Source organism: Lagenorhynchus albirostris, chromosome X (assembly GCF_949774975.1).
Source record: "Lagenorhynchus albirostris chromosome X, mLagAlb1.1, whole genome shotgun sequence".
NCBI lineage: Eukaryota > Metazoa > Chordata > Mammalia > Artiodactyla > Delphinidae > Lagenorhynchus > Lagenorhynchus albirostris.
In genome coordinates, this window is record NC_083116.1 from 68,787,793 (window position 1) to 68,800,945 (window position 13,153).

The 13,153-nt window shown below is 39.8% G+C and overlaps 1 long non-coding RNA gene across 3 annotated transcripts in view; it reads left to right on the forward strand.

Annotated features, from left to right (window-relative positions):
* Window positions 1-13,153, forward strand: part of LOC132513904 (uncharacterized) — a 62,631-nt gene that overhangs the window by 9,927 nt on the left and 39,551 nt on the right. For 2 of the 3 annotated variants that reach the window (XR_009538568.1, XR_009538569.1), the window contains exons 2-4: window positions 395-535; window positions 969-1,124; window positions 1,561-1,663. This is a non-coding gene — a long non-coding RNA (uncharacterized LOC132513904). Of the gene's footprint in view, window positions 1-394; window positions 543-968; window positions 1,125-1,560; window positions 1,664-13,153 lie in introns of all 3 variants that reach the window. The other variant, XR_009538570.1, reaches the window with a different exon arrangement.

The window sequence follows — 13,153 nt, forward strand, 5'->3', positions numbered from 1 at the left end:
TGCCAGGCATAGAAGGGCCCCTAAGATACCAAGTTTACCTCCATTCAAAGATAGGATATTGATTGAGGTCTAAAGAGGGTAGGTAGCTAGGAAGATCAGCATTAGTTCAGATCTGAGTTCTAACACTTTGGTATAGTTACTTGGTGCCTCTGTACCCAAGTTATCTCATTTAAAATGGAGGCAAGAATCCTTATTAAATAATAATTGTTTGCATTGCAACAGTCTTTGCCAGATAAAGATAATTGTGATGCTAATAATAGTGCTTAGCAAGAGTGTAATCTGAGGTCCATGGTGTGGACTGGATGACTTGACTATGGTAAAGTAAAATTAAAGCTAGATCTCATACCTTAACTGTTCTTACATTTGTTTCTTCTTCCTTCTCCCTATCCTACAGGTGACACCAAACTCGATCAGAAACCATGCCACTGGTGAAGAGGTATATTGAGCCCTGCCTGGCCCAGTGAGGTTACTAGAGAATTGGAAGAGACTCAAATCAGCATCCTGCACATGGTTATCAAACCATTGTGAAGTCTTAGTAAGTGGTCAGTGGCTCTGGTGGGCTTGCCCAGTTAGTGGGAAGGGCCAGGAAAGGTAGTTTTACTAGGCCTTTCCCATTATGATATGAAAAAAGGTCTTAAAATATTCAGAGTACACTAGAGAGTACTGAGCCTAACCTCTTCTTTTCCCATTCTCCCATTTCTGCAGATGATATCTTGCCCAAGATCATAGCTAGTTGGTATAGAAAATGGATTTGAATCCAAGCCCAATACTGTGTCTTCCACCCAGTGCTTCCTCTAGATTCCATCTAAGTCCAAGGAGGCCATGTGAGACAGAAACATTTTTATTCCATACTGTGAAAGATTTTTATAATAGCCTCTGAGATTGTGCTCCTCTGATGAAGGAAATGTCCATGGTGTGATTTTTTTTATTATGCATAAAATCACCTGGGATGCTTGTTAAAAATGCAGATTCCTGGGCAGCCTGAAACCTTGTCATTGAGTCAAGAGCAACACTAAGACCTACCTGTCACTTATCCTGAGGCTTCCTGCCCAGTGGGTTCACCAGCAAGCCAGAATGAAGCATCATTGCCCTGGATGTCCTTGTGAAGCCGTTAGGAAGTCTTGGTAAGTTGGTGGTGGTTTCGGTGGGGTTCCCCAGTTGGTGGCAGAGAAGAGATGGTTGTGACGTGGCACTTCCCCCCTTCCTTCAACAGACAGTTATTAGGTGCTTACTAAGTGCCAGAGACTGTTCTAGATATTAACAAAGTCCTGCCATCATGGACTTTCATTCCTATGAGACTAGACAAAAGAATAAATAACCGATAAATAAGTAAATATGTATCATAAATGTTATATCAGAAGTTTCTCCATTTTGGTGTGAAAATGGCATTAAAAAATGGTTGGGTTGGACTAAGCAATACTGTGTGTTTTTCTCCCCCCTTCTCATTTTCCCTTTTCATACATTCCACTGTCTATCAGTGCAGTGGAGGCTGGCAAGCTGAGTATGGGAGGGTCATAGATAATGAAAGCAATCTTTTTCCTTTTTGTAACCCCTCACTAGGCTGAATTTTGAAGGATATCTTTGAAAAGTGTTTTAGAGAGTCTACCAGATTTTCCATGTGAGTGCATGTGCAGCAGAAGAGGGGGTCTTCTCAGTGATTAAGGTAACACAGTGATTAAGGTAAGTAGGGGGGGAGGAAAGACTGACATTGCCTTGGCTCCTGTCAGGGAGGCTCTTAGAAATGTCATTTCCAGGGGCCAGTACTTTTAAAGCCTGCAGTTTATTCTGTGATATATCCTTCTCAAAACAATTGGGGTGGATTATATGCTTACCCAGTCTGAGAACACCCCTGCAGAGGGTCACGAGAACTGAAATGGTTCCCAAGTAAACTCGGTGGCATAAGCTGCATGTCATAAATAATGTCAACATGACACTGATTACACTCCCCTTAGGGGAGAGTCTAATCTTTCAAACCAGACTTGTTGAGGGTTTTTCTTTATCAGACTATGGAGCTACATACATCTTGTCAAAAGCCAGCTCATTAGCAGAAGCTTGTTGTTTCAGCAGCCACCAAGTATATGGCACTTTGGATTAGTAATTTCAGAGGAGCAGCGTCTTCTTGTGCACTCCATTTAAACCAATTGGACCAGCATTCATTTTTGGCTCCTCAGGGATCAGCCCCCTAATAGGCTTTAAGGAATAATGAAATGGTTCATAATTAAACTGGACAGCATCTATAAAATGGCCATTCTTGGGAGATCTCTGCAGAAGCCACCCCTATCTTAAGCTAGTAGCTCCTCCATCCAGAGTTAATACCTGAGGGCCATATCATTCCTTGGTATCTGCCATTTTTTATGGAAGCAATAAAAGTCACCTTTTCTCATAAGGATGGATGGTCTTGAGATGGTGCCTTCATAACATAATGTTCTTGGTATAGTTTCTGGTGTGTTTGGATAATTCCTGCTGGCAGAATTAGGTAGATTAGCCTGCACTGGGAACCTGAATGATAGAAACATGGTCTTTTCCCTACAGAGAAGTCTGGAATAGTCGTTGATACAAAGAGAGTCCCTGCATTCTGTATCCTTCACCAGAACTTATTTTAAAATGACATTGTTCATGTATAAGGATATGAATGTTAGCATGCAGTTAAAAAAGTCTTCTGTCACTTTCTCTATCTGGGCCAAAGTGGGATGTATAAATTTGGCTTTTGCTGTCTGAATGCCATTTCTTGCCCTAGGACTTCCCTAGCCTTGTTATCCATCCTCCTTTCCTTTTGTGACAGCAGGTCTGTTGTTTTTTCTTTTTCTTTTCTCTTTAGGCTAGTCATCTAGCACCCACATACAACATTTGAAAATTTCCTTCCTAAAGTCATATAATATTAATAATAGTGCTTATTAGTTATAAGTGGCTTTTATGTTCTAGGTGAGTGCTTTACACCTATTTGCTATCTCATTTTAAATTAACATTACCTCTGGGAAGTAGGATTTGTTCCTCCTTTACAGATAATAAAACTGAGGATCAGAGAAGTGTTGTCACTCATGTAACACAGGGAGCCAGTGGTGGAGCTGTGTGAGTCACACTCCAAATATCTCAGCTACCTTACTTGAAGCACTAGAATGTTTTGAGCACGTTCTTAGTTGTTGGGACTTCCTGACTCCTTGTGGGCTCTTCATCACTGTCGTCTTCTGGGATATAGGGGCACATGTGAGTGGTTCATTCTTGAAGGGAGATACAGATGCACAAGAGAGATGGTGCGAGGGTTGTGTAGGCCCCTCTGACTTTTAGAGATGACCACTTTGGATGGATTAGCATTTATTTCTTTCCCACACCACCATTCACTATTTCTCATTGTCTTCTCACCTTTTATTATTACCCCCACCCTCCAGCATGATGTTTATGTTGTATAGTTTCTATGAGGTTATACTTCCTTTTTTTTTTTTTTTTTTTTTTTTTGCGGTACGCGGGCCTCTCACTGTTGTGGCCTCTCCCGTTGCGGAGCACAGGCTCCGGACGCGCAGGCCCAGCGGCCATGGCTCACGGGCCCAGCCGCTCCGCGGCACGCGGGATCCTCCCGGACCGGGGCACGAACCTACGTGCCCTGCATCGGCAGGCGGACTCTCAACCACTGCGCCACCAGGGAAGCCCTATACTTCCTTTTACACAAACAAAAAGGAATCACAAAAGTCAGAGTTACAACTGAAAATCCCATCGCTTGTAGAATGTTAACTCAGGTGTAGGTGTATCAGGGGTTGGAGCAGCCTGCTGTGTAGATCAGCATGTCCAAGCGCGAATTCCACATAAACATTGCCTTCCCTTAGCAGACAATGCTGATAAAATTATTTTCTGTTCATATCAAGTGGAAAACAGCAAGAATACCTAACAATTAATACTTTCATAAATTTTATTGCTGGTAAGGTGACAGTGTCCAGATAGTTAACATAAACTATAGGGCTTGGTAAGCTATGGCCCACATGCCAGCTGCCCGTTTTTGTAAATAAAGTTTTGTTGGAATACAGTCATGCTCATTCACTATTGTCCATGGCTGCTTTACACACTACAGTAGAGTTGAGTAGTTGCAACGGAGACCATATGATCCACAGAGACTGAAGCATTACCATCTGGCCCTTCACAGAAAGTTTGCAAACCACTGGCATAGGTTAAATGTACTATGACTACAGATGTTCCCCTCCCAACCCATTTTCTTTTCTGTGGGGCTTAGATTTACAGCTGATCCTAGAAAGTATGGAATCTTATAGTAGTCAGTTTGCCTCTGAATTTCTTCCCACTCAAATTAAGCTCACCAAGAAAGCACATTCACAAATTTGCTATGTATACAGAAAGAACTATGTTTTATATGCCTCACTGTAGCTATTCGTTTATCCTATATGGTTCCCTTCTTTTTTCTTTTTTCTTTTCAGGGATGACTTAAATTTTAGCCATTCTCAAGTATCAATGAAGTACTACTCATGTTTCCTAATTATGAGTTTATCCTAATTTTTCATACATCTTTCCCCTCCCTGTAGCATGAAAGCAGCCATAGACAGTACGGAAACAAGTGGGCAGGACTGTGATCCAATAAAACTTCATTTACAAAAACAGGTGACAGCCCGGATTCAGCCCATGGGCCATAGCATGCTATCCTTGTTCTATACTGTATATACACGAAGACTTTAAAATAAGACTTGAGGTGATACGTTAAAGAAAATATTCAGGGTGATCTTTATTCAAAATACTTGTAATACAATGACAGTAACACAGCTCTACTTGAATTAGCACTGGAAAGTGTCTCATGATCTGTGTATTATGTGCATAACTTAATAGTCACCTAGATATTGGCCTGAGTTCTTGGTAGAGTGATAGAATCCTCATGGGCCACGTTATTATCATCCCTTAGAGGATCTTCTTCCTTGCCACAGGTCTTTTCTTTGGATGGCTTAGAAGTGACTTTGTCTTTATGTCTGTTATTTGTTCTTATTCTTACCTTATCAGCTCTAGTGTTTACCTTCTTCACCAGCGTGTCTTCTACCCTATGTAGGTCCAAAAGTGAATCTGATACAGAGGTTACTTTGGATGTAATCACTGTCCTAGCAGTCATCGTAGGGGGCTGTGGTTTTGGTAATTTGCTATATCAAACCCTAAATGGCTTTCAGGATTAGGAGGAATTAATCCTTCCATTGATGTCTCAAAATGTGATCTGAACAAAGTAACAGGGATCTCAGTCTAGTAAGTGTTGAACATGGAAGTAAATCTTTTTATTTACCCTTTTTGTTGTATTTGTTATATTTAATAGCTTTCCTTATAATGAACCTACCTTGTATTTCCAGAAGAAAATTTCCTAGTTTTCAAGAGTATTGAATTAGGTCTGCTAAATTCGCTATTTTTAAATTTTATTTTCTATTTTATTTTTTTACTACCTTGTTTCTGTGTTCAAAAGTGAGTTTTTGGTTGGAGTGACAGTCTTTGTCAGTTGTTGACGTTAGGGTCATTAATGAAACCTTGTTGCCTGAGCTTTTAAATTCAGCAGATCTCAAACTGTCCCATGCCATCTGAAACATGTTTAATAAAAAAAAATTTTTAATAATAAAAAATTAAACATCTGTTTTAATTGGCATTATAATATAAAAAATAATTTGTATCTGATATTTGGGCCCTCGTTCAATTGCTGCCCTTCTAAGTTTGTGTAAATAATGCTTAATGTGAACATCCCTGTAAATAAGTTTTTGCACATCTCCATGTTTGTTTCCTAAGGTTGGATTAAATGTACAATTCCATCTAGTGTATGAGAATGCCTGTTTTTTCATATCCTCAGTAATATACTATATTGTGGTTTTAAAAAATCTACCAGTTGCAAAGGTGAAAAGTGGTCTCCCTTGATGTTTTAATTTATTTGATTCCTAATGAGATGGAACAGTTAAAAATCTTTCTTGGGTCTTATTTTTAAGTTTCTTTTTCACACTGATTTTTGATCTACCATATATGTCACAGATGTTTCCCTCAATTTGACATAGAAGTTCATTTTTTTTTTTTTTTTTTTTTTTTGCGGTACGTGGGCCTCTCACTGCTGTGGCCTCTCCCGTTGTGGAGCACAGGCTCTGGATGTGCAGGCTCAGCGGCCATGGCTCACGGGCCCAGCTGGTCCGCGGCATGTGGGATCTTCCCAGACCGGGGCACGAACCCGCGTCCCCTGCCTCGGCAGGCGGACTCTCAACCACTGCGCCACCAGGGAAGCCCAGAAGTTCATTTTTATGTAGCTCAAATATCTTTTTTCTTTATGGTTTATTCTTCCCTTGCATTTCACAGTGAAGATAAATATAGTTCATCTTCATTTTATAGTTTCATATAGTTCATGCTTTATTTATTTACTTTTAAATATAAATCTTTTTCTGTTGGGGATCCTATCTTTGTGTGTGGTATATAACTAATTTTTCTGAATGTCCAGCACATTCAGGGTTCAGGGGGTGATAGGGTACTAGTGGGGATCTCAGCAGAAGGAGTTTTAGAATTTTTTCTCCAGTTTTCTGCTTTTATAACATGACTTAAATATTCTGTCTGCCCCTGTTTCTTTTGTGTGGCTTCTCAGTTTTGCTTCCACTGGCCTATTCTGTCCTCTGATGGTTTGGCAACTTTTTCTGTAAAGGGCCTGATAGTAAATATTTTAGGCTTTGTGGACCATATGGTTTTTGCCACTGTGGCATGAAAGCAGCCAGAGGCAGTACATAAACAGACAAATGTGTCTGTGTTCCAACAAAACCATATTTATTTAAAAAAAAAAGATGGTGCTGGATTTGGCCTGTGGGCTGTGGTTTGCCAACATCTGCTCTGTGATATTTTGCTTTATAACTTTTGTTCTCATAGTTTCTACTTAGTCATGGTGGACTTCCTCATGTTCATGCCTCTCATCTCCCCTCATAACCTCTTAGAGCACTTTTTCACCTCCAATCTCTGCTACTGATTACCTGTTTCTGTACATATTTCACAATTCTAAGTTTCTGAGAGCACAGGTGGTAGCCAGACTGGGTGCTTTGTATGTCATTAGTATTATGTTCTGGGATGTAAAAGTGATTTGCTTGGCTGTCTACCTTGCTGCTTCAATATAACCAATTCCATATTTATTACATTCCTTTTCAGGGTCTATTCCTTGCAATCCAAATTTTATTGCAAGAAATGGGCTCATTTGGATCAGTTTAAGAAGTTTACAGAACTTGACTCCACCGTGGCATTATTAATGTGATTCACTTTATTTCTCTGGTTTTCTGCATGTCATCTTGCTTCTACTTCCAACTGGTTTCCTCATACTCTGTCTTCCTCTACCTCCTAGCTACTGAATACTTATGTTTTTATGTTTTTTTCTCATTCATAACTTGAGCTTGTGCAGCCTCTGTAGGCGTGGCCTCCATTCTACCTCATCTTTCTCTCTGCAAACTATCTGTTTCCACTCTTGTTCTCCATGCTGCCCAGTTGTCATTAAATTGAGACTCTGATTGCCTGTGGGTTAAGTTTCCTGAGACTGTAGAGGTAGCAGTTGTTATTTGGCAGGTCTAGGACATTTCCCCCTATTGATTGCTATGTGGAAATGTTTTTCTTTCCCTTTTTATAATCCCGAAGTACTTTAGACTAACACAACTCATCTATCATAGGTATATCCAGAGTCATTTAATTGCTCTAAAACTAGAAGGCATCCCAGTCATGGGACATCCGAAAGATGCCATACCTAACCATCTTTGGAAGCGACAGTTTCACAAATGACTACACGACCCTACTTTCTCTATATCCTTGAGTCCTGCTGCTGTTTGATTTCCTTATCCTCTGTTCTTTATTCTATTGCTAATGGAGTTTTTGCTTATTTTTAGCTTCTGATTTCTGTGCTTACAGTTGATATTACTTAAATACTTCATGATTCTTACATAGGCTGTGGTATGTTCTTTCATTGCATATCCATTCATTTCAGCTGCAGGGGTTTTGTCCCTCTTTTTCCTCAGTTGTAAGTTGAATCTAATTTTCTTACCTCATCCTTGTTTGCGGACAGCTTTCATGTCACAGCAAGTCATAGGCTGTTGACCGGCTTGTGGATATCTGTCCTTGGATCTGATCCTTACTTCCCCTTGATCTGAATAGCCATGGATTCAGAGGAGGGATTCTTGGTCACAAGAATGCTTTCTTAGCTAGACTTGTTTGCAGTACAGTTTCCTTTAGAAGAATTTTGGGCATGGGTGACACTATGACATGTCTACTTTATTCTCTCTGGTTTAGCTGCCTAACACTGCTTATTTGCAGCATCTAGCAAGTCTCTCAAAGTCTCACTTTCTAAAGTGGGTATAAAATGTAAATTCTATGTCACAAGCTGGTTTGCACAGCATCTTTAAAACAAGGGATTTTCTGGAAGATCATAGCCAATTCCCTAAATTGCATTCCTCTTGAGGGGCTATTCTGCTTCTTACTATTGGTTAGGTACTTCTGATTGCTAGAAACAAATTCACCAGTGAGCTAATGACAGGTTATTGGCTGGTGACTTGTGGGGAAATAATGGTGACTGGGATCACATGAAATGCCTATTATAGGGGGACCTTAATATAGTTATGCCCATTAGGGATGGGATCTGGGTCCAAAGAAGCTTTGGGAAACTCAGCAGCAGGAGTTTGTGGATCTTCATGTTACGATTGTGCCATTTATGTAACTGAGTTACTCTGTCTTCTTAAGTTTTGTGTCTTATTTCTCCCATTGCCTATTGGCTTACCTATTCACTTTGTTTTAGTTTTTTTCTCTGCCTCATATTTTTAGCTTATTCATAGGTTCTGCTTACTTAGGGCTTCACCTTTTTTCCCCCCACTGAATTGTATACTTTATTTATTTTTTAAATTGGAGTATAGTTGATTGACAGTGTTCTGAGGGCTTCACCTTTATCATAAGTTTTGCTTGTTTGTGGCCCTCGTGGCCTCACCTCTCTGCATTGTGTTGGCTTGCTGTCTATCCTTTCAGCTTCATTTCCCTTTGCTAACTATGATTACTACTTTTTTTTTTTTTTAAAGAAGATGTTGGGGGTAGGAGTTTATTTAGTTATTTATTTTTGCTGTGTTGCGTCTTCATTTCTGTGTGAGGGCTTTCTCTAGTTGTGGCCAGCGGGGGCCACTCTTCATCGCAGTGCACGGGCCTCTCACTGTCGCGGCCTCTCTTGCTGCAGAGCACAGGCTCCAGACGCGCAGGCTCAGTAGTTGTGGCTCACGGGCCTAGTTGCTCCGCGGCATGTGGGATCCTCCCAGACCAGGGCTCGAACCCGTGTCCCCTGCGTAAGCAGGCAGATTCTCAACCACTGCGCCACCAGGGAAGCCCCGATTACTACTTTTGATAGCCCAATTCTAATTCCTGAGAATACAAATGTACTAGGCCTGACTTATCCCAGTTTAGTTAGATATTTATATACCAACAGCAGCAGTTTGTGGGTCGTTTTTTTTTTTAAGATTTTGTGCAAGTTGATAAAAAATCTACAATCTACAATACTTCTGGGTAGATACGGAATTCTATGAACACATATAATAGCTCTCATACTGTAATTGATGGATGTTTCCTTATGCCTAAGAATACTATTCCTTACTCTGAATATCTCTTAAATCCTAGAACAAACAGGGTTCAGTCTTTTTTTTCTCGTGTTTCCCTCTCACTTGAAAAATCGTCAACAGCTCTCCGCTCTCACCAGACTCCACTTAGTCATTCACTACGACGACATCGTAGAAGCCACCCTGGGTGTCTCCCAAAAGATAAAATCCTAACCCCTGGTACCTGAGAATGCGACTTTATTTGGAAATATGTTTGTGGGTCTTTACTTTTGTGTTCTGCAGTTAATATGATTATTATACTTAGTCTCTGTTTCTTTTACTTTGCTTCGTTTCTTCTAGCTTCCAATGCATCCATTAACAACTGGCTTCTCCATCCTTTATTTCAGGGGTTGCAATTGCAGATGCATGCAGGGTCCAGATGGGGTAAATGTGTAAGATGGTTCTGATATTTATTTTCTTATTTATTTCTTGAAACACTGCTTTGTTTTTGTTTTGTTTTGTTTTTTTTGGCTTTTCTTTTGTTGCTCTACTTTTGATACAGACATTGGAAAAGAGAATTCTCTTAAAATAAAATAAAGATTTCAAATGCAATGGTAAAGAGCAGTTGATGCTTCTAAGAGGGAGTGTTTAGGTTTGTGGTCCAGTGGAACATGAACCTTTCATCCAAAGGAGAAGGCTATTACTCCTTGGCTCCTGTTGATTGTTGCCCAGTAAAAATGCTGCCCAACATTGACAGGATTTCCAGCTCTCTGCAAGGAGCCTGAGTTTGAGCTGTTAGCTTAAATTTGTTTAACTGCTGCAGGCCAACACAGTGTGTTTATTTTATTTTTTTAAATATTTATTTATTTTGGCTGCCCTGGGTGTTAGTTGCGGCACGTGGGATCTTCGTTGCAGCATGTGGGCTTCTTAGTTGCGGCATGCATGTGGGATCTAGTTCCCCAACCAGGGATTGAACCCGGGCCCCCTGCATTGGGAGCACAGAGTCTTACCCACTGGACCACCAGTCAAGTCCCAAACGCAGTGTGTTTATAAATGCTCTTATAACCCCATAGCTTCTGCTTCTTTATATTTTTGACTTGTTTGTAGTGTTACCTTTTTCCCATGTGGTATGAAACATGAGTGTGTAGTACTACCCGTTCAGCTTGGCCTGCGGTTGGCAGTTTTCCTTGGGTAGTGTTTAAAGCTAGGTCGCAGTTTTGAATGGAATGGTATAGATTCGAATAGATTAGGAAAGAACAGATGAAGATAGACTATTTAAAAATGAGAAAATACTAGCCTCCATCTGGCAAAGGGTAAGTACTTTGTGAAATTTTTGTTCCAGCTATATGTTTGTATGTATGTATATCTTTGTTCTAATGTAATTGTTTCTTACTGTGGATTAAGCAACTTTATAAGGCACCTAGTGAAATAGTGTGAGTAAGCTGGCATCCTGTGGGCTAAATCCCTCCTGTATACAGGTCTCCTTTGGCTCACACAGTGTTTCTTAAAAATCTGGTGATTGCCAGGGGCTTGAGGGGAGGGGGAGAATGAGGAGTTGTTGTTTACTGGGTATAGAGTTTGAATTTTGCAAGATGAAAAATTTCTGGAGATTTGTTGCTCAGCAATATGAATATGATTAATGCTACTGAACTGTGCACTTAAAAATGGTTAAGACGGTTTAAAAAAAAGAACAGGAGTAACCCATTAAACAAAGTTTACACAGTCATCAGAATATCCTTGAGTATCTCAAATATAATCAAGTTAAAAAATACTTGATGACCATCTTTGATAAAACCTTCCATTTCTATATATCAAGCTATGGCCCACGGGGCAAACGTGGCCCACCGCTTTTATATATATATATATATACACACACATACACCCTATGAGTGGAGAATGGTGTTTACATTTTTTAATGGTTCAAAAAAATCAAAAGGAGAATAATGTTATAACCTGTGAAAATTATACAAAAATCAGATTTCAGTTTTATTGGAACACAGCCACACATTCATTTATGTATTGTCTATGGCTGCTTTTATGCTACAGTGGTAAAGTAGTTGTGACACAGACCATATGGCCTGCAAAACCTAAAATATTTACTACCTGGCCATTAAAGAAAAACTTGGAAAGTTACTCTATTGCAGCAGTTGCCGGATCCCTCACAGCATCATCTTTGATGGCTTTAAATGCCTAATTAACAGCTCTGTCATGGCCTCCTAGTGGCTATTATCATTCTGTTCTAATATGTGGGGGGATTCTCACTTCCTTATCCCCTACTGTGACACCCTAACCAAATCGAGCAAACTCACATTCTTGGTGAGCTTCAGTTATGCCTGGAATTCTGTTAGCAATTTCTGGTATTGTAGGTTCTTTTATTTTCAAGAAACGGACCTCTCTTGGATCAGCCAGGCAATTTGGACCACCCATGGCTATGCATGGCCAGCCTCTAAGGTAGACAAAGGTTTCATAAGAGTCAAAATAAAGAAAATCCAGTATTTGAATAAGACAATTAAAAAATAAAGAAAATGAAATTCAGTTTCCTCTCTGAGGAAAATGGTTTGAGGATTGGAAACGGTTCCAAGATAGATGCAAGCAACAGGGGTTTGTATCATTCATCTAGTATGCTACCTTTAAAATCTTTTTTTTAAAATAAAAATTCTATATATTTAAGGTATACAACTTGATGATTTGATATACATAGTGAAATGATTACTATAGTCAACCGTCAAACTAATTAACTTTCTTCTCACCTAGTTACCTATTTTTTTGTGATGAGAGTACCTGCAATCTATTCTCTTAGCAAATTTTCAGTATTCACTATAGTATTATTAACTGACCTTATGCCATATATCACATGTCTTCATTCCTCCTTTTCTCTGCTTTTTTGCCTTCCTCATTATCTACTCAAGATTTAGTTTACTTCCTAGTTTTGTTTATATTCTGCTTCCTCATAAATTTTCAGTTATTCATCACTAAACCTTGCTTATTGCTCCAGTGTCCTTGGCTGTATCTCATGTTTCCCAGCGCTGTCATTTAATATTCAGCTCCCTCTGCTATGGGCCTCACTCTTTTTGTATTTCACAAACTTTATTCCTCAATGCAAGAATTTAAATGGCTTAGCTCACCCCCTGCTTGGGTAGTCAGTTTCTGAGTCGTGCAATGACACAGCACTTAGGTAGTGTGTCCCACACCTGGTACATTCAGCTTTGGGTGACAGGACAGGTCATATTCTAAAATTCATTGCTCTCTCAGACTGCCTCATCTCCAGAACTATGAGTGGAACAGTTTACCTTAGATGAGACTGTGAGTGTAGCCACCACTTGATTCAGGTGTGTTTGTATTGCATTTCTACATCTTGACCACTAATCACCTATGCCCCGCATCTCATTTTCTCATTTCTAAAGATGCTTCTGTTTATACTTTTCCAGCTCTTACTTAAGCAGAAATATTGGAGAGTAACTAAGTCACGTCCAGATGCTATAGTCTGATGTCATGAGGCCACTTTAGATATTTCCCTGCCAATTTTAGAAGCATCCACCTGTCTGAGCTTCTTGGCCACTTCAGTTTTCTCTCGCGATTCTACCACAAGTTACCTTCATTGGATGTGTGGTCCTGTGACAATA